Here is an 18841-nt window from a genome sequence, read left to right as displayed (position 1 = left end):
GTCTGCCAGGCTTACCTTCTGCGTTCCCTGGGCTCCATGCTTTACCTGTGGTCTCCATCTAGGCTCTCATAATTCAACACCCCAGTAAGTTGGGCAAACTTCTACTAACAGCCAGTGATTTTGTTAATGTAACTACTTCCTTCTCTAATGCTAAAAATCAAACATTCTTTCCCTTCAATGGTCTGTACTGTCAATTTGCTCCAGGAAATCTCTTCCTTACAGCCAACATAATGAATTTTATCCCAGCTTCATGCAAACTGTAAAAGAATAAATAAATTCTACAAGTGAGATGTCAGAATTAATGGGTTGGTATGTATTTAAGGTTCTCGGTTTTTAGAAATAATTGTGAATGAAGTGATCATAGAATTTTGTTTCTGAAGATGCATTCATTCACATTTCAAAAATGGTCCATGGGAGAACATTTAGATCATATATACTGGTAGGTAACTACCATCTGAATAATTCATGAGAAACATTATCAGGGAAGCAGAAATACGTATGTATCATATATATGCAAAACCAATTTGCTATTTTCCTACCAAAAACCCTTCTATCTACATCCATCTTATGATATGAGAAATGGTCATTTTATTCTTCCAGTTGCTCAGACCAAAATCCTTGTGTATTAGTTACGTATTGCTGTATAACCAATTATCCCCAAACTTAGTTTAAAACGCTCATGTATTAACTCTCGGTTTCTGCGGGTGAGGGATCTGGACATGATTCACTGGGCCTTCAGCTTCAGGATCCCTCATGGGTGGCAATCACGTGTCAGCAGAGGCTGAGATCTCATCTCAAAGCTCAGCTGGGGAAGTACCCCCTCTGAGCTCATGGGGTGTTGGCAGGATTCAGTTCTTCATGGGTCGTTGGACCAAGGGCCTCAGGTCCTTGCTGAATGTTGGCCAGGGGCGGCCCTCAGATCCTTGCCCTCCAGCCCGGCAGCTTGCTTCAGTGAAGTGTGCTGGCCAGCAGGGCAACAGAGAGAACCCACCAACAAGAGGAAGCCACAATCTTTTGTAATCTAATCACAGAAATGACATCCCATCAACGTTGCCATCTTCTGTTCCTTAGAAGCAAGTCACTAGGTCCAGCCCAGACTCAAGAGGAAGGGAATTACACAAAGACATGAGTACCAGGAGGCGGGGTCATTAGGGTCCATGTCATAAGCTGCCCGTCACACCTCGGAGTCGTCCCCAATGTCTCTCCTCTCACACCCTTTACCCAATCCACCAGGCAACTCAATAGGTTGTAAATTCAAAACAACAGACCGGAATCCCTCCGTTGTTTGCTCAAATGCCGCCTGCTCAGGGATACTTGATGACTCTACTTAACATCACAACCAACCCATTAACACACACATACTCCCGGTCCTGCCTTCCTCATCTGTGTTTGTAGGTCACCAGCAGGTATTCGAGATATTTTTTTCACTTTTGAAATGCTCTCCCTCCCCCCCTTCGCACGTAGGCTCCACGAGGGCAGAGACTGTTACCTGCTTTGTTGGTATTGCTGCAGTCTCCATGCCCAGAGCAGCTCAGCCATATTGTTGAATGAATGATATTAAAAGACACGGAAATGTGTTCTCTTCTTTCAAAACCCTAATACAATGGGAAAAACGTTACTCAAAAATTTGCAAAGGTTCCAACCTCTCTGTACACGTAGGTGTGGACTCTGTTGTTTTTGCAAAGTGTTCTTGTCTCAACGCACTTCCAGGCTGAGCCCCTCGAGCTCCACCTCCCCCCACACCGAACCAGCTGGGGCTGAACGGGGGGGGGGGGGGGAACTATTTCAGACTCGAGACTCTAGGGCGTTCTCTAATTTTGCCTTGCAAACCACACTACACGGGCCCCCTGGGCGAAAACTACCGGGGACATTCTGCCAAGGGAGCCCTCAACTCTGAAGACCCTGCCCACCGAGGGGCAGGCCATGGCCATGGTCACGGTCATGGGAGGACAGCAGTGGGCAAGGCAGCCCAGGACAGAAGGAACCGGGTGTGTTTTCCTGCTCCATGACCAATGGCCATGAGGCTCAAGGGCCTCTTTGTAAAGCAGAGCTTCCCAAACTTTTCCACATCAGTTTCCCTTGGCGCAGACGAAAACGGACACTCGACCCGGGGCCTTGGGGGTCTAGTGTGAAACCCACCGGGTCAGCCTCATCTTCCTAAACTTCCTGTTGGGAGAGACCAGGGAGCTGGGGTCAGACGGTGGCCTTAAGGGTCTCTGACACCGGTCTCTCTTTTGTTGTTGTTTTTGCCTTGGAAAACCAGTTTTCAAAGCAAATGCTCTATGAACAAAGATGACGGATTCTTTGGATCCTGTTTAATCACCAAAGCGGGACATTTTGCCACCTGCCGATGAACTGAGCCTCTAAACATTGTCGCCATGAGCAATCCAGTCACTCAGGTCTCAAATGTCACTGTGACGGTATCAATCTCATCCTGTGCAATAAAAGCAATAAAATCTGTGCTAATTCAGAATTTTCTTTAAGCTGCTACATGAAGTAAACTTGGGAGGTCGCTTTACCATCAGGTCAAACACTGAATCCACATTTGTATCCTCTGCCCTAATGCCTACTTAATCCTTTGCAAGGAATTTTAATTTAGTCCCTGACATCTGGGGCCGCCTGTTCCCCTGACAGAGGCAGCAAGCATCTGTGTATGTCATCATGAAAGTCCCTCCCCATCCCAACGTAAAGCTGTGGAGAAAGACGAGCAGCCAGACAACTCTTGCCTGCACAGAATTTACATTGTCTTTGCAATATGTTTGCACATTTTCTTCCTAATCCCTACTCTGCCCGTTAAAATACAAATCTGGGTGAAAATTCTTCACCAGCTATTATCTGATACGTGAGCCTACACGCTGCTAAGTGAGATCCTCAGCACAGCGTCGGGCCTGGGTCCCGGAGCCGACCGCTTGCCCTGGAGTCCCACCCCCTCTACGAATCTCTGGCGGGCCCGCCTCATCTCCTAGGTGCCTCAGTTTCCTTCTCTGAAGCCAGGGCTAACAGTAACGAGGATCTGAGTGAGCCCATGTGTATGCAGCGCTGGTGGCTGGTGTGGGAAGCCCAGTGTGTGTGAGCTGTTACTGCGTTTCATTGTATGTAAGACGCCGTCGGCTCTAAGGAGCACGATTGTTTTATGTATCACTAGGAAAGAAAAAAATCTCCCACTTAAACTCTTCAATGCTTTCTTCTCTCTTAAAATTTTAATTGTAGGCTTATCAAAGATACTTATTTAGTGACTTATTGGGCGTATCAGCTATCACCTAAAAAGGAAAATATAAGTGGGAAAAAAATTGGTTAAGTCATTCACAAAAGTTCTTCACAGAATCCAAAGTTTCGTAATGATTTTTCGATTGAATCATGAATGTTGTCCGCGTTCATCTTTTTCAACACAAAGTCACCCTCCAGGCAATTAATGGCATTGACCAGGAAGCATTTCTTTCCAGGTGCTGCGCTTTGGTTCTGATGGAAGGTGTCAGGCAATGACAGTCATGTCAGGACCTCATGTCAATGGCAATGAGACTTTGATCATAAGACACATTCCAGTTGCAAGGCTGCTCAAGCGTGCGCATGCGGGGGTGGTGCGCCTCAGAATCAACGAGATGTGTTAGTATTATTACCAACAGAACAGACGAGGCTGACTGAGCCGGTGGGATCATCCGAGGCCAGCTTGGATGGGTCTAATCATAAAGAACTATCAACCTAGGTCAGGATCTCAACCCAGGCGTTGGAACGAATCTCTGAAGCACATGCCAGTTGTCATCCCACAAGGACAAGGTTTTCAGCTGGGCTGCTCAATTTGAGCCCAGATCAACGCACCTAAGTCCTGACCAAGGTTTCTCCTGGGATGTGAAGGCCACCCTCCAAGGAGTTCTGCAAGGAGAGAAGTCATGATCCGTTCCTGCTTGAGTGTGCGTCTGAACCAGAAAGAAGCGAGCACCGTGTTGGCTGTTTCCAGATGGTCTCCCCCCTTCAGCCCTCTGGGTTTTGCCCACAATTCCAGGGGCACGCGCCTAAGTGCAGCGGAGCAGCGGTCCTTGCTCAGCCCCGGCTGCAGGACAATCACCTGGAGAGCTGGGTGAAAATGTAGATGCGGAGAACTGACTGCGGCAGACCCTGGAAGTGAGACCCAAGAACCGACATCCTAGAGAACTGGCCCCGCCCCTGCTTCAGATGCAGCCGAAGTTTGAGGGTCACAGCTCCAGAAAAAAAGATGGTCGGGAAAATGGGCAAAAGGTGGGAACGAGGGACATAGGGAGAGGGGAGCGTAAAGAGAGGTCGTTTCTACAAAACACATTTTCCAAAGGGGCTCCTTTTCAATAGCTTTTTAATGGTAGATGCTGACTTTATAGTGCTGTTAAAATGGGATGGAAGCCGGGGAGAGGGCTGGGGTTACGATAAAAAGCACGATCCCCGCTGCGTGAAACAATTGCGAAATACGCGGGCCCGCCCAGGAGGACGTCAGAACTGCCCGCCAGCAGCTCGCTGAGACCATGAGGGACCGTGTCCCTTTCTGTCCCTCCACTCTGCCACTCATGGCATCGCCTGAAGGCTGGGACCCTCAAGATTGGAAGGCAATTGCCAGGAAAATCAAGGTGATGTGCTCACCAGGCAGACTCTGGAAAGTGGCAACCAGCTGGTTGACCTGTTCAGAAATCATTGCAGGCGAGCACGACATCTACGGTGGGAAATGTCAGCTACAAAGGCTCCACCTTCTACCTTGTCGTAGTCCTAACATTTCGTTCCTTGTTTGTCTGTTTGTTAACCCTCACCGGAGGATATTTTCTCCATTGAATTTTTTTAGAGAGACTGGAAGGGAGGGTGAGAGAGAGAAACATCGACGTGAGAGAGACACCTTGATTGGCTGCCTCCAGCGTGTGCCCCAACCGGGCAGGGCCCAAGCCTTTGACTGGAATCCAACCCGAGACCCCTCAGTCTGTGGGCCGACGCTCTAACCACTGAGCAGCCAGCTACGGCTAGACTTTTGTTCTTTATATGCAATATTTGAAAACAAATAAATCTGTCCCAAAAAGGAAAAAAACTGAATATATGAAGTTGTTAATGCTGGGGTGGCTGTGAAAAATATATAAATAGCAACATATATAAATAAGTTATAAATCCATACTATGAACATCAGATTACACACACACACACAAAACAAACAAACAAACGGCAATCCCTGCAGGAATTCCTAAGAAGAAATAAAATATAGTGTCCACTGTAGAATACTTTAAAGGATATTTTTAGCTACTCATAATCTCAGCCGTCTTACAAAGTCATTATTTCCATTCATTAATAATGGCTTTCTAATTTTAATTCCTATAAACCCACTTAATGTTTACTTGGTTATAATCGCAGCGTATGTACACACACACAGTTTAGTGCCTAATTTTCCTCTGCCTGTTATTCTGCAGACCTTTCTCCAAGTTTTACAGTCGCCTCGGCTCAGCGTTGCTTCTTGCCGCTGCACCGCCGCCTACATATTCAAACTCGCGATTTCTTCCCGTCGTTCACGGCACAGGCAAGGCTGTGATGAAAACCTTTCGTATCCAGCATTTGTACGCACCTACTACTTAGACTGATTTTCATTTTCATTCCTGCCCCTGGGACAGAGAACTGTCCCTGGAGCCTCCACAAACTGCTCCTCAGCTCACTGGGTCCCATCATTCAGGTAAGGAGCTTGAGGTGGGGAAATTATCCTGGATGATCTGAATGGGTCCAAGGTAAAGAGGATCCTTAAAAGAGGGTTGGAGGTAGGAGGGGGAGATGGGACAATGGCGGCAAGAGGCTGGTGTGATGTGAGAACGGGGTCACAAGTCGAGAAATGTGGGTGGCCCCTGGAAGCAGGGTAAGTTAAGGAAATGGATCCTCTCTGAAGTCTCCAGAAAGAGTACAACCTGATTATAGACTCTGGCCTCTAGGACTGTAAGAGAATAAATTTACCCTGTTTAAGCCACTGCATTTGTGGTATTTGTTCCAGCAGCAGTAGGAAGTGAATGAGTCAGTCCTAGGGTGGGGATGGGTAGGGTAAGATTAATCACAGGAGTGATGATAAAAGTCACCCCATCGAGTGCTCGAGCTGTGTCACATAACTGCCTTCAAGCTCCACAACACTGTGGGATGAGTGTCATTGTTACCCTCACACGACAGACATGAACCTGAGGCTCACAAAGCTTAAGTAACTTCCCCATAGCCCGGGAGCGGTTGAGTCAGGATTTGAACTTAGTCCAGAATCCAGCAAAGATGCTGCATGAGACTTGCCCAAGGCATGTGGTGAGTGGCAGAGGCGGGAGCAACCTCAGGCCACCCAAAGGACTCCAGAGGACTCTTTCCTAAATCACCTCCTGCCTCTGCAGAAGGCTGGATCTGGTGGGGCTGCCAGGCCTGGCAGGGGACCAGGGTAGATGGTTTCAGGATTCCGGTCCAGGCCTGGTGGGGGTGCCACTGCTTCCTAGAGCTCCCGCAGTCCTTGCAGGCTCTAGACTCTACAGTTCATCTCACTGAAAGAGCAAAATGCCCCCCACACCTGTCTTGCTGAGCTTGAGCTTCTTGGATCCAAATTGACCACTGCAAGCAACTAACTGTGTGTTCTGAGCGCCACCTAGCGGTGCCTGGGGCCCCTAGAGAGTCTTCTCAAACCTGGTCTGCAGGAAGGGGCTCTACCTCTTCCTCTGAGGTCTCTCCAGGGAGGCTTAGGTGACTTAGAGAGTCGCCAGCCCTCTGGGGTTCCAGGACACTTTAGAGAAGCCCAAGGCCAGCTGATTCCCTGAAAATCTATGAGTTTACATTGAGACTGCCCCATCCTGGGCTCTGCCTGAGGGTCCAAGATGCTGGTTCTGGGTTAAGACATAGAATAATGCTTAATGTCATATATCATCTCTGTGACCTGAAGGAGGGTGGGGAAGGCATGTGGGGGAATCAGCATCTCATTTCAATGTGAGAAGAACTAATAGAGGAAAGTGAATTTTTTAAATGCTACTGAGAACACACATTATTTGACAACGTAGATAAAAAAAGACTGATTCCTCGAAAAACGCAAACCACCTGACTCATTCAATATGCACTAGATAATTTGAATATGCTTACAACTGTTAAGGAAATCGAATTTATAATTTAAAAACTCCCCAAAAAAGACATCTCCAGAGGCAGATGGTTTCACTGGAGAATTCTACCAGACAGACGCTTAAAGAGAAAGGAACACTGTCTTTCTCTATTCTCTATCAGAAAATGCAAGAGGCAGGAACATTGGACAATTCACTCTATGAAGCTAGTGTTACCCTCATATTAAAACCAGACAGAGAAGATCCAAGGTGGCGGTGACTGAGTGGGAGCGACACTGACACTCTCCTGGGACCCACCTAGATTTACAACTAAAACATAGAGAAACCATCCTGAAAACGGGCTGGAGAGCACCCTCATAACCAAGGAGAAAAAGTGGAGACCACACAGAGACTGGTAGGAAGTGCAGAGGCCCAAGAGGGCTGGCTGGGCTCCCACAGGCAGCAGCTGAAGGTCCGGAGGGAGGTCTCAGCTGTGGGGGTTCCCACTGAGGACTCTGGGGCCTGAACCTCAGGCTGGGCTCCCCAGCCCAGAGCACCAGAGCTGAGAAAGGTGCCCACATAACACCTGGGTGTGAAAAGCAGCAGGGTTTCTGTCTGCCAGGGAGAGGCAGCTGGAAATGCAGGTACCACACAACGTTTCATAAGCAGCCACTCACCTTGGGCTTTGGTGGAGGGGGAGTGGAGTGGACGGGAGCGGTGTGGGGAGAGTCTGGGGTCATGAGCTCTGGAGAGTGAGATCAGGGGATGCCCATCTGTATTCCTGTGCCGAGTCATTCCCCCAGGCTGTGGGGGACATCTTTCTCAGACGGTGAATTTTTGCCTTTTTCCTGAGGGGAAAGCAATTGCCCCACCCTTCTGGAGAGCCTCTCGCCCTGCCCAGAGGACTTTCTACAGCCTTAGGCTTGTTAAGAGACTGATTAACAATCAGCCTCCCCACCCTGTAGAGCTTCTATAGCCTGAGGCTCATGAAGAGAATCAGATTAATCAGCCTGCAGGCAGAGGCAGACCTCAGGGTGCTTTGAGTCTTTGCCTGATCTGCTTTGGGACCTAGGCCTTAGAAAAGCAGACTTTGGTGTGCATCTTGGTCCTGTCCAAACACACCCAGCCCCAGCAGAGAAGACCTCAAGCCTTCAGTGGTTGATAGCTCCAAACAGGGTACTCAGGGCCAGTCACAAACTGCATCTGACATTGGCCTGTACCAGGGACCCTCTAAAAAGACTGAGAGTCCTAGAAGATCTACCTAACACTTAAAAACAAACCCAAAAAAGTAGCCAAAATGGGGAGACCAAAAAACAAGCCCCAAATGACAGAACAAGAGAAGTCTCCAGAAAAAGAGCTAAATGAAATGGAGATAAGCAATCTCTCAGATATAGAGTTCAGAATACTGATTGTAAGGATGCTCCGCAGCATGAAAAAAGATATGGAAACTATGAAAAATGACCAGTCAGAAATGAAGAATGGCATAGCAGAAATAAAGAATACATTGGAAGGAATAAACAGCAGATAACAGGAAGCTGAGGATCAGATCAGTGAATTAGAAGACAGGGTAGAAAAAATCACTTAATCAGAGGCCCAAAAAGAAAAAACAATTAAAAAATAGGAGAACAATCTAAGGGAGCTGTGGGACAACATGAAACATAACAATATTTGTATTATAGGAGTTCCAGAGGAGGTCGAAAGTAAGCAGGGGTTAGAGAACCTGTTTGATGAAATAATGGCAGAAAACTTTCCTAACCTTGTCAAGGAAAAAAGTTACACAAGTTCAGGAGGCACAGAGACTCCCAAGCAAGAAAAATTGAAAGAGGCCCACGCCCAGACACATCATAATTAAAATGCCAAGAATTCAAGACAAAGAGAGAATCTTAAAGGAAGTTAGAGAGAAGCAATCTGTTACCTACAAAGGAGCCCCCATAAGGCTGTCATCTGACTTCTCATCAGAAACTCTACAGGCCAGAAGGGAATGGCATAAAGTATTCAAGGTAATGCAAAACAAGGATCTGAAACCAAGACTACTCTATCCAGCAAGATTATCAATCAATATAGATGGTGAAATAAAGAGCTTCCCAGACAAAATAAGGTTAAAGGATTTTATCACTACAAAACCAGCATTACAGGAAATGTTGAAGGGACTGCTATAATTAGACTTAGAAATGAATTCAGCAAGGTAGCAGGATACAAAATTAACACCCATAAACCTATGGCATTTTTATACACCAATAATGAACTCTCAGAAAGATAAACTGAAAAAACAATCCCATTTACCATTGCAACTAAAAAAATAAGATACCTAGGAATAAACTTAACCAAAGATGTAAAAGACCTGTACTCGGAAAACTACAGGACACTGGAAAAAAAATTGAGGAAGATATAAACAAATGGGAAAATATACCATGTTCATGGATTGGAAGAATTAACATTATTAAAATGTTTATACTACTCAAATCAATCTATAAATTCAATGCAATCCCTATTAAAATACCAACAGCATATTTCACAGATCTAGAATAAACACTTCGAAAATTTATATGGAACCAAAAAACACCCCGAATAGCCACAGCAATCTTGAGAAAGAAGAACAAAGTTGGAGGGATCTCAATACCAGATATCAAGTAATACTACAAAGGCACTATAATCCAAACAGGCTGGTACTGGCACAAGAACAGACATATAGATCAGTGGAACAGAACAGAGAACCAGAAATTGACCCATGCCATTATGGTCAATTAATATTTGACAAAGGAGGCAAGAACATACAATGGAGTAAAGACAGTCTCTTCAATAAATGGTGTTGGGAAAACTGGACAGGTACATGCAAAAAAAAAAAAAAAAGAAGAAGAGAAACTAGACCACCAACTTACACCATACACAAAAGTAAATTCAAAATGGATAAAAGACTTAAATGTGAGACATGAAACCATAAGAATCCTAGAGGACAACATAGGCAGTAAAATCTCAGACATCTCTTGTAGCAATATGTTTGCTGATACATCTCCTAGGGCAAGAGAAACTAAGGAGAAAATAAACAAATGGGACTGCATCAAAATAAAAAGCTTCTGCACAGCAAAAGAAACCATCAGCAAAACGAAAAGGGAGCCCACTGTATGGGAGAACATATTTGCCAATGGCACATCGGATAAAGGGTTAATATCCAAAATATATAAGGAACTCATACAACTTAACAAAAGGAGGACAAACAATCCAATTTAAAAATTGGCAAAGGATCTAAATAGACATTTCTCCAAAGAAGACATACAAATGGCTAAGACACATATGAAAAAATGCTCAATGTTGCTAATCATCAGAGATACAAATTAAAACCACAATGAGGTATCACCTCACACCTGTCAGAATGGCTCCATCAACAAATTAATGAACTACAAGTGCTGGCGAGGGAGTGGAGAAAAGGGCGCCCTCGGACACTGCTGGTGGGAATGCAGACTGGTGCACCCACTATGAAAGCAGTATGGAGGTTCCTCAAAAGATTAAAAATGGAACTGCCATTTGACCCAGTGATCCCACTTCTAGGAATATATCCTAAGGAACCCGAAACACCAATCACAAAGAACTTATGCACCCCTATGTTTGGAGCAGTGCAATTTACAATAGCTAAGATCTGGAAACAGCCCAAGTGCCCATCAGCAGATGAGTGGATAAAAAAGCTGTAGCACATTTGCACCGTGGAATACTATGCAGCTGTAAAGAAGAAGGATCTTTTATCCTTTGGCACAGCATGGAGGGAACTAGAAAGTATTATGCTAAGCGAAATAAGTCAGTCGGAGAAAGACAAATACACATGATCTCACTTATATGTGGAATATAATAAACAAAATAAACTGATGAACAAAATGGATCCAGAGACACAGAAGCATGGAACAGACTGAGGGATCTCAGAGGGACAGTGGGGAGGGGGGAGGGAGTGGGTGAGGAGAGATTAATCAAAGAACTTATATGTTTATAAGCATAACCCATGGACACAGACATTGGTCTGGGGAAAGCCTGGGGGTGGGATGGATGTGAGGTGGAGGGGATCAATGTGGATAAAAAGGGGACATCTGTAATATTTTCAACAATAAAGATAAAGAAGCTTAAAAAAACACATAGACAGTACAAAAAAAAGAAAACTACAGATTAATATCGTCATGAATATAGACACAAAAACCTTTAATAAAATATTAGCAAATAGGATTGAGCAACAGATAAAAAGAATTGCACACCACGACCAAGTGGGACTTATCCCAAACATGCAAGGCTGGTTCAATATTTGAAAAATCAATCAATGGAATTCACCGTGTTAACCGAGTAAAGTAGAAAATATCACATGATCATAGAAACTGAAAAGCATTTGACAAAATGCAATGCCCACTCATGATTTAAAAAATAAAAACTAAGAAAAATGGGAATGAAGGAATACTTTCTTAATAAAGACTATCTCCTGAGAAAGCCCTACAGCTAACACACTTAGTGGTGAAAGACTGAAAGCTCTCCCCTTAAGACTGGGAACAAGGCAAAGGTATCTATCCTCACGGCCTTATTCAGCACAGAGCTGTGCGTTCCAGCCAGTGAAATAAGGCAAGAAAAGGAAATGAAAGGAAGACGTATTTGCAGATGACATGATTGAACATGTAAAAAAATGCCAAGGAATCTATAAAAAAAATCCTCAAACTATGTAAGTGGGTTTAGCAAAGACACAGATACAAGAACAACAAAAATCAGTTGTTTTTTCTATACACTAGCTATGAACATGTGGCCATCAAAATTTTAAAGACACCAGCACTTACAATTGTCCACAAAAACATGAAACACTTAGGTGTGAATCTCACAAAACATGTGCAGGTCTTGTGTGCTGAAAACCACCAAATGTTTATGAAAGAAATCAAAGAAGACGGAAATACAGGAAGAAACATAGCACGTTCATGGATTGGCTGACTCAGTACAGAAAAGATGTCAATTCTCCCCGAACTGATATACGGGTTTAACCCAACGCCTATCAAACTGGAGCAAGATTTTTGTAGTTAGAGACAAGACTGTTCTAAGCGTTATATGGGAAGGCAAGGGTCTGGCAATGGAATGTCAAATCATGAAAAGGCAGGGAGAGACCTTAAATGGATATTACTAAGGGAAAGGAGCCCATGTGAAAAGGTGACCTACTGTGTGCTCCCAATTCTATGACATTTGGAAAAGGCAAAACTATGGGGACAGTAAAAATGATCATTGGTTGTCAGGGGCTGGCGGGAAGGGGAGCAGAGCACAGGGCAATTAGGGGGCATGAAACTGAAATTCTGAAAAATAAAATGACTCCACCTGTGAACCTCTCAGGACTCCCCTCTCCCCACAGCTCCCCTGACTTGGGAGACAGCAAAGGAGAGGAGAACACACTGGATTAAAGAGGCAGGAACCGAAGTCATCTTCTTCTTCCACCCGTTCTAGGAACCTAGCGGGAGAGCCCCTTTGCCCGGGCCCTGCGGCGTCATTGGCATTGACGCGCAGTGTCTGTGGGAGGAGCGGCCTGAGCTTGTCTTTGCGATGGAGTTGAACTCACAGCTGGGCGTAACCAGGTCATCCCTCTGGCCGAGGGCACCGGCCTTCCCCTCACCCTGCCCCACAGTGAATCATCCCTCCTGTGTGTCCCCACCGGGACTTGCCACCAACAACACTTTATCGAGCTTATTTCTTTATTCGTTTCCCTTTCCAAGGGACTCCGTTCACTTGTCATTCCATCTACGAGGTAACAGGCGCAATGCGAAGCATGGAAGACAGGTGAGTGAGGCCCAGCCACAGCCACTGGGGAGAGGACAATATGGGAGCCTCCTGTGTCACTGATTTCTACATCCTTGGCATTTAGCACAGTGCCTGGCAAATAAAAGACATGTTTGTTGAAGGAATGCATGAAAATCGATAAAGGGCCCATCCCAGGTTGCAGAAAGTGCAGGCAATAAAATCCATTCTAGCGTTTTGGCCACCTAGGACTGTCCCCCCATCCCCCGCGCTCAGGGAGGGGCAGAGACGAGGACAGGAAGGGTCCTAGTCACATCAGCACGGAAAGTGTCCTTTATCATCACAGATCCACGGCCAGCCCAGCCAGCTGTGTCCACAGCCCAGCACTGCCCTTTGGTGAAAAGCTGCAGGTGGGACTGTTCTCGGAGCAGAAGTGATGGACAGTGTTCTTTCTTCTTTGAACAAAAATAGGACCATATAGTGTGTACTGTTGTGCAACTTTGGGGTCCCTCCCCCACTTAACAGCCCTTAATGAATATTTTTCTGTATTACCAGACCTACAAGTCAAGCACCAATTTTAATGGCCCATAGTGTTCCATCGTCTGAACGTTATCAGCTTTTATTTAAGCTATTTCCCGAGTCTGGGGTGTTTAGGCTGTTTCCAGATTGTCACATGATGAATCCTTAGAAGAAATTCTTAGAAGAGGGACTGCTGAGTCAAAGAGTGCGTGCCTGTCATCCTCTGACCTTTATCACCCAATTGGCCCAGCAGGGGACCCGTGAGCAGGAGGGGGCGATGTTATACGGATCCTCGGATCCTCATTGCGCAGCTGAAGCCCCGGGGACCAGACGCATTTTGGAATTCAGGCTGTTCCAGGTCCTAGGGAAGCTCAGCAGTGTCCATTCTGCGCACCGGTCACGCCTCCAGCAGATTCTGGGGCGGATCCACGGTCCAACTCATCATCAATATTTCCTCCGTAAATGTATGAACATTCACAATAAGTTGGATAAATCGAGACCACAAAGAGCCTCATGGCAGCTCAGGACAGGTTTTGCTGCTATACGAGTCTTGGAGATAGAAGTACTTGTATGGTTTTTTAAATTCTTTTGGTGTTGTTGTTAATCCTTACCTGAGAATATTTTTTCCACTGATTTTGAGACAGAGTGGAAGGGAGGGAAGGAGGAGGGAGGGAGAGAGGGGGAGAGAGAGAAACATTGATGTGAGAGAGACACATCAACTGGTTGCATCCTGCACTCACCCCAAGCAGGGCCAGGAATAGAACCTGCGACCCTTTGGAAAGTGAGCCAACGCTCTAACCACTGAGCAACACTACCCAAGGCTGTGTTTTTCCAAAAACACAGAACTTTCCGTGCACTTTGGGTTTACGGAGAAGGGAACGTGGTATATAGTCCGTCTGCTGCTTTGGGAGGGAAATTGGCTTAGTGGGACAGAAGGAGGTAGTGCTGGGTAAGGAAGGATTAAGTCATCAGCTTGGGAGGACAATCCATCTGTGTTTGGACACTGGCTTCACCAGCTACAAGCTGGGTGTTCCTGGGCCAGCAGCTTGCCCTTTCTGGGCCTCATCACTGAAGCATACACACACCCCAGGGCTGTGGAGATGACAAAGGATGAAGCATATAAAACACTTAGCATTTGCCTGACTAGATACACAGACGAGCTGTTAAACTTGCCCTCGGACATGGCAGAGCTGGGAAGTGGAAGTGGAAGGAAGTTCTTGATTTCCCTGTAACGCCAGGTGGGGCCAGGAAAACACCAAGAAGGGTCTTGTAACCCTCAAAGTCGACCCTCAGAATTCTGCTCTAACTCCCCTAAGCAGAAGCCCAGAAACTGGGGTAGAAACAAGGGCCCAACAGGAGATGCAGTGGACTTTCTCTCAGTGGCCCCAAATGGCCCTGCCTGTGTGGTGGCACAGCGGCACTGTCTCGCTGGTGCTCCAGTGTGTGGGGCTGAGCCCTGGAAGCTCCACAGAGACCTATTTCAGTGTCCCAGAATGTGGTTGTTGCAAATAAAGGCCCAGATAGTTCCACGCTGTAGTTCCAGGAACAAGTCAACCCAACAGCTGGGCAGGACACCAGCAGGTCCCACAAAGAGTCAAACTGTCTCGCTAGAACACAGGCTGTCCAGCAGCAAAGGTTTGCTTTCCCAGAGTGCTGGGGTCCTCTGTGAGACCACAGGAGGGTGCTGTGGGAGGGGGACAGAGGTCTGGGCCTGGCTGCATGGCCAGAGCAGAGGAGGGAAGGGGCCAGGGCGAGGCGTCCTTCCCACATTCCAACCACACAGACCTGGCTGTTTATTAAAAATTGAGAAAGAAAAAGAAGAGAAGGAACAGAGTTGGAAATAAAAGCCTGAAAAGCCCTCTGTTAACCAAGTTTGACCAGCACAGATAATGGCACCTCAGTCCCTGGAGGCTCTCTGCACGGAGACCCTGAGACCGCTGCGTTCGCCTGGAATAACCTGGTGAGGCCCCAGCTGCTTTGCACCAGGAAGTGGGGAGATGGAAATTTCCAGAAGCCCCCTATCCAACGAGGCCTTCACAGCTCACCAAACAGACCCTGGAAAACAGTAAACTGGTTCCTCGTTTATTCTCCAATCCAGTGTAAAACATTATCAAAAGTGTTTAATTGCTCATAAGCCCACTAATTTTAGCCAATAACTGTCGGGATCTGCCATTTGGGGGGATGATGGATTGCGGGGCAGACAATCAGAAGGCAAATCCCTCTCTGCAACCACAGGCTGCTTTTGATTACCGTTGCTGCTGCATTAACTACTGAACTCGCACTGTGTGCCAGGCAGGCTGCCAGCCTTCCTCTGTGGGGGCCCATTGCGCCTTGTGAGTGCCCTGGTCCAGGAGCATTTGCCATCTCTCCCTCACACCGAGGGCAGGCAGTTCTCCAGGATCGCACTAGTACAGAGCAGCAACGGGGTTCAAGCGAAAAAACGCCTGGAGGCAAAGTCTGAATTCCCAGCCTCTGTGCTGTGCTGCTCACAGCACCCGGTCACCCCGTCTCTGTGCCTTCCTTCTGAACACGCATGCACTGCTTTCCAAACCACTGCTCGGGTCACCGAAAGGGAAAGAGAGAAAACGTGTCTTTGGACAGCCCACGCGGGGCATTCACAGGCACAGCTGGGACAAAGCCAGTGCCTCCCGGTGGCCGGACCCACTGCCGGCCGTGGTTCGTGTACAGCAGTCGCTGACCCGACAGAGCTGTCTGCGTGCCAGCTGCTGTCAGCTCCTTACTGACCTCAGTTAACTGTTCAGCCCTCGTAACAACCACAGGAAGGAGGCACTGATGCTGTCACCCCCATTTCATACCTGAGCAAACTGAGGCACAGAGAGGTTCAACAACAGGCCCAAAGTCACCCAGCGAGTGGCTAAGCTAGGATTCGAACCACCCTTCTCTAATTCCGTTTTGACTGAAGAACAAAGCAGCCAACCCATGAAGAATGCAGAACTCGCCCTGGCTGGTTTGCTCAGGGGTTAGAGGAAGGGTCCCGGGCTCGACTGTGGTCAAGGGCACGTACCTCGGTTGAGGCGCGGCCCCGGTATGGGAGCGTGCGGGAGGCAACCAGTCGACGTGTCTCTCTCACATCCATGTTTCTCTCCCTCTCCCTCTCCCTCTCCCTCCCTCTCCCTCCCTCTCCCTCCCTCCCCCTCCCCCTCTCCCTCTCCCTCCCTCTCCCTCCCTCCCTCCCCCTCTCCCTCTCTCTCTCCCTCTCCCTCCCTCCCCCTCCCCCTCCCTCCCCCTCTCCCTCCCCCTCCCTCCCCCTCCCCCCCTCTCCCCCTCCCCCTCCCTCCCTCTCCCTCCCCCTCTCCCTCCCCCTCCCTCCCCCTCCCTCCCCCTCCCCCCCTCTCCCCCTCCCCCTCCCTCTCCCTCCCTCTCCCTCCCCCTCTCCCTCCCTCTCCCTTCCTCTCCCTCCCTCTCCCTCCCCCTCCCCCTCCCCCTCTCCCCCCCTCCGTCTCCCTCCCTCTCCCTCTCCCTCCCTCTCCCTCTCCCTCCCTCTCCCTCCCTCTCCCTCCCTCCCCCTCTCCCCCTCCCTCCCTCTCCCTCCCTCTCCCCCTCCCCCTCCCTCTCCCTCTCCCCCCCCCCCCCTTTCTTCCACTCTCTCTGAAAAGCAATGGAAAGAATATCCTCAGGTGAGGAGTGAAAGAAAGAGAATACAGAACGCTGCAGTGACTGGCAGCAGTGGCTTTCCCCCGTCCTTTCGGCACAAGCACTTTTCGATTTGTCCACAAAACAGTTCCTGGGGGATGTCCATTATTTCTTAAAATGGGGACGTGGGGGCGGGGCTGGGGTGGGTTACTGGAATCTTGTTTTCTTTCTTGACCGGCAACTCGTCTGTGCCTGTTTCTTACATCCACGTGCTTACCCCTTCTTCGCCTTTTATTGACCCTCCCTGATTCTAAAAATGTGTCTGCATGAAGCATCCATTTCCATAACGCGGCCTTTTCTTCCGTGTGGGGACCTCCCCTCCCGCAAACATTGCCAGGTGTCTCCGTGGGTGAATCCACGCGCCCAGCGCAGTGGGCACTCACAGCACCCTGCACGCCTTGAAGCGTGCGGGAGGCTTCTCTCTGATTTGATTTAGGGGGAGAACTGACCCCCCCCCCATTGCACTGAGAACAGAGTAACCGGACAAGGAGGGGTCACAAGAGGGGAGGGTTAGAAGCCAGTGCTTAGGCTGCTTAATGATGACTTAAGTCAAACCCAAACCTTCTGGCAAATGAGCAGGGAAAGGAGCGGACCGCCTAGGAGGGCTCGCCTTGCTCCCCCTTCCCGCAGCCCTGATGTCCTGAGCGATGACGTAGCTCGGGCAGCACACAGTGGAGCTTTCACCAGCACAATCCTGGAGCTTTACAACTGCGGGGGAGGGTGGGGCCTGCAGGAGGAGGGCAGACAGGAAACAAAGATTAGCTTTTCCTCCAGTTCCCTCCCTTGTCTAGTTTGCCTCTATTTTAGATGCTGAGATAGACGCTGTGCGTTGGCTCATCCACTCAATAGGCTGGAAAAGCTAAAAGGAACTCACTTTCCCAGCCTCCCTTGCAGCTAGGGGTGGCCAGGGGACACAGCCCTGGCCAAGGAGGTGAAAACGACTGCTGGGGGATGTTGGGCCAGCTGCATAAAAGGTAGAGGCAGTTCTACCCATTTTACCACCCCCCTTCTTACTGCCTTGAATATGGACTTGATGCCTGGAGCTACAGCAGCCATCTTGTGACCATGAGGGAAAGGACAAGAGAATTGCAGAGACGCAGACCCAGAACCCTGACTTCTGCTTTCTGTTCTGACTTCTTGGAGCCTGTTCTGTTCCTGGAGCAATGCTGGCCGGGGAGGCGAGACCATGTCAGTGCTAGGATGTGGAGACCTGAGAGAATGATTAGGGTGGAAAGGAAGGCAGCACGAATAACAGCATGGGAGAGATAGTCTCCGATTATGTTTCAGTTCTTTTTTATCCCATCAGAGAGAGAGTTTCAGCTGGATGCTCTAGTTTCCTTACCATCTCCCTCTGCTTACTAACTCTCTTTATCAGAGAAGCCTCGGGCTTGGCATCTTCCAAAGGCAACAGTATCTAGCCAGAATGTAATACCAATGTGTTTTCTTTCTCATTACATTTTGTTTCAAATTATTTGTTTTTATTTAATTCCAAAAGTGGAAAGTATAAATGGGAATATACAGGAATAGTCACCAAAAGTTGTCCTCCATAGGCAATCACGAGGAACTGTTTGTGTTCTTCTAGAAATATTTTATGCATATACAAATGTTTATTGGTTTTAAAAATTAATCTCTACAGCAAATGAGACAGATTTCCATTCATGATTTTGATCTACGATTTTCTTTTCAAATAAATGTGCTTCCATTGAAAAGAAAGGAGATCACTTCAAAGTACAGTGTTAGGCAAATACACAGAGATGACAAAAGTTAACACTTTTGTGAGGTATGTGATGGCACACAGAGGAGAGGCTGGGAAGTCCGAGGGGCTCTGTTCCCAGCTTTGCCCTCCCTCCACCAAGGGAGACTGGAAGGTGCTTGACTGAGATTTCGGCCTCAGG

This window comes from Miniopterus natalensis, chromosome 2 (genome assembly GCF_054644295.1).
Source record: "Miniopterus natalensis isolate mMinNat1 chromosome 2, mMinNat1.hap1, whole genome shotgun sequence".
NCBI classification, from domain to species: Eukaryota; Metazoa; Chordata; class Mammalia; order Chiroptera; family Miniopteridae; genus Miniopterus; species Miniopterus natalensis.
The sequence above is the reverse complement of the archived record's forward strand: the minus strand, read 5'-3'. Positions refer to the sequence as shown.